This window comes from Pongo pygmaeus, chromosome 23 (assembly GCF_028885625.2).
Source record: "Pongo pygmaeus isolate AG05252 chromosome 23, NHGRI_mPonPyg2-v2.0_pri, whole genome shotgun sequence".
In the NCBI taxonomy this organism is placed as follows: Eukaryota; Metazoa; Chordata; class Mammalia; order Primates; family Hominidae; genus Pongo; species Pongo pygmaeus.
In genome coordinates this window covers 59555298-59558960 of record NC_085931.1, presented here as the reverse complement: position 1 = coordinate 59558960, position 3663 = coordinate 59555298, and positions in this window count along the sequence as shown.

Sequence of the window (3663 nt, the reverse complement as noted above, 5' to 3'; positions counted from 1 at the left end):
TCGAGCAGCTGGGACTACAGGCGCCCGCCACCACGCCCGGCTAATTTTTTTGTATTTTTAGTAGAGACGCTGTTTCACCATGTTAGCTAGGATGGTCTCGATCTCCTGACCTCATGATCCGCCCGCCTCGGCCTCCCAAAGTGCTGGGATTACAGGCATGAGCCACCGCGCCTGGCCTGTTTACTCTTTAGACTATTACAAATAAACTGCTGTGAACATTCATGCACAAGTATTTGTAAGAGCACATACTTTCTTTTTTTGTGGATAAATAGCAAGGGGTTGAATGGCTGGATCAGGTGATAGTCATACATTTCACTTTTTACTGAACTGCCAAACTCCTTTCCAGTGTCATGGCACCATTTGACACGTGCCCTGGCCACATGAGGGTTCTACTTCCTCTGCATTTTGGCCACGTCCTGGCATGGTGGGTCTTTCTGATTATAGTCATCCTAAGGGGTAGGAAGTAGTATCTCATATGGCATTAATTTGCTTTTCTCTAATGACTGATCATATTAAGAATTATTTCATGTGTTTATATGCATCTTCTATGGTGAAGTACTCACAGTTTTCAATTTTCTTGATTTCTGAGATTTCTTTATATATTCTAGACACAAGTCTTTACGAGACAGATAATTTGCAAATATTTTTCCCGATCTATGGCTTGTCATGTCATTCTCCTAACAATGTCATTTAAAAAGCATAGATTTTTTATTTTTATAAATTCCAGTTTATCAATTTCTTCTTCTATGGATTGCATCTTTTAGTGTCATATTTAAGAAATCTATGCCTAGCCCAAGGGCATAACATTTTAAGGTATATTTAGTTTTATAAGTCTCATAGTTTTAGCGTTTACAGTTAGATCTGTGACTCATTTTGAGCAAATGTTTGTAATGTTGTGAGTCGTAGACACAAGTTTAATTTTTTGCATATAGATTTCATTTGTCTTAGCATAATTTGTTTGAAATATTATTCTTTCTCCACTGAATTGCTTCTGCCTCTTTGTCAATAATCAGTTGCCAATATTTGCTTGTGTCTATTTCTGGACTCTCTATTCTGTACCATTGATCTATTTATCTAACTTTATGCACACTGTCTTGATTACTAGAGCTTTAGAGTAAGTCATGAAATCAGTTAGTGTTAGTACTCCATTGTTTTCTGCGTAAAGAGGTTTTTTGGTGCTTCTAGATCGTTTGCATTTTCATATGAATTTTAGAATCCGTTTGTCAATTCCCATGAATAAGCCTACTTTTTTTGGTTTGTTTCTTTGGCTTGTTTTTTTCTGAGACACGGTCAGAGTTAAATGGTGTGATCCTAGCTCACTGTAACCTGGAACCCCTGAACTCAGGCAATCCTTCCACCTCAGCTTCCCAAGCAGTGGGTACTACAGGTGTGTGACAACACACACAACTAATTTTTAAAATTTTTTGTAGAAATGAGGTCTTCCTCTGTTGCCCAGGCTGGTCTTGAACTCCTGGCCTCAAGTGATCCTCCCACCTCAGCTTCTCAAAGTGCTGGGATTACAGGTGCCAGTTACTGTCCCCAGCTGTTTACTGTTTTGTTTTGTTTTTAAAAAACTGGGATTTAATTTAATATATACATCAATTTTGAGGGATAATTGGCATCTTTACAATATTGAGTCTTCTGACCCATAGACACTGTGTCTCTCCATTTACATAGGATTTGATCTATGCAATTTGATCAATTTTTTTTGATCTCAGCAATACCTTGTAGTTTTCAGTGTACAGGTCTTTCTCATCTTTTGTTATATTTATCATATCAGTATTTTAAATAATATTTTTGCTATTATTTTAAATAGTGTTTATTCTAATTTTTTATTGTTCCTATTATATAGACCTACATTTGATTTTTTATACTCTCGTATTCTACAACCTTGATAAACTCAGATATTAGATCTATCATTGTTTTCTATTGATTCCATCAAATTTTCTACATGAACAATTCCAACATCTGTGAATTAAGAGTTTCATTTTTTTCTTTCTAATCTGGATGATTTTCATTTCATTTTCTTGTCTCAGTGCATGGGCCAGCACTACAAGCATAATAATGATACTAATAGTGAGAAGAGATATCATTGTTGTATTTCTTATCTTAGCAATAAAATTTTCAGTCTTCCACCATTAAACATGATGTTAGCTGGAGATTTTGCACAGCTGCCCTTTAGGGTTGAAAAAATTCCTTTTCATGCCTAGTTTTTGGAGAGTTTTTATCAGAAATGGGTATTAAAATTTCTAAATATCTTTTCTGAGATCATCGTATCTCTCCACTCACATTACTACTTTAGTTGTATTTTTATTTCCATTCAGTTTAAAATACTTTATTTTTCTTTTGATTTATTTTGACCCACAAATTATTTAGAAGTGTGGTAGTCTTTAAACATTTAGAGTATTTTCCAGAGATTTTCTGTTATTTATTTCTAATTTAATTTTATGTTGGCAAATAACATACTTGGTATGACTTGAATTCTTTAAAATAATCTGATACTTGTTTTATGCCCAAAATATGGTCTATATGGGAAATGTATCACATGCACTTAGGAAGAATAAAAACACTACTGTTGTTTGGTGAGATGTTTTCTAAATGACTATTCCATCAAGTCAATTGATAGTGTCATTCAAATCATCTATTTCCTCAGTGACTGCCAATTATTGAGAAAGGGTCTTTGACATATTTGACTGTAATTGTGGATTTGTCTATTTTTTGCAGTTAATCAGTTTTTGCTTGAAATATTTTGAAATTATGTTATTAAGTGCAAGACCATTTAGGGATACTGTGCCCTCTTGAGGAGTAGATTTTTCTATCATTATAAAATGATTCTATTGATCACTGTAAGAAGTCTACTTGTCTGAAATTGATATATTCACACCAATAATATAGCATATGTTTTTCCATTTAAAATATTTATGTCCTTATTTTTGTGGTCAGTTTTGAGGAAACAAGTTGAGTCTTGATTCTTCGTCCAGTCTCACAATCTCTGCATCATAGTGGAATATTCAGAAAATTTACGTTTAATGTGATCATTTCTTTGCTTAGATTTAAGTCTACCACATTGTCAAATATTTTATGTTTATGCAACCTGTTCTTTCTTTTCCTGCTTATTCTGGCTTCTATGTATTAATTGAATATTTTTATGATTAAATTGTGTATTTTCTTTTTGACTTATCTATAACTCTTTGCTTTATTATACTAGTGTTTGTTTCTCATATCTAGCTTTACTGTGCCATTTTGAAGGTATATTATGTTGTCACTTTACTTATAGTATCAGTAACCCATATAGTTTCTATTTTTTTGTATCCTTATTATTTGGATTAGATCCATTTTTCTACCTGTATTAGTTTCCTTCTACTTGAAGGACTTCTTTTAACATTTCTTGCAAAACAGGTCTGCTTGTAATTAATTCCTTCATTTTCTGAATATCTCAAAAATGTGTATTTTGCCTTCATTTTGAAAGATATTTTTTCTAGGCATAGAATTCTAAGTTGACAGGTGATTTGTTTCAGTACTTTCTTAACATTGTGCCACTGTCTTCTCTCTTGTATTGTTTTCAACAAGAAATCTGCTGTTTTTCTTGTATTTGTTCCTCAGAATGTAATATCATTTTTATCTGGCTGCTTCTAAGGTGTGCTTTTTTCTTTTTCTGATTCC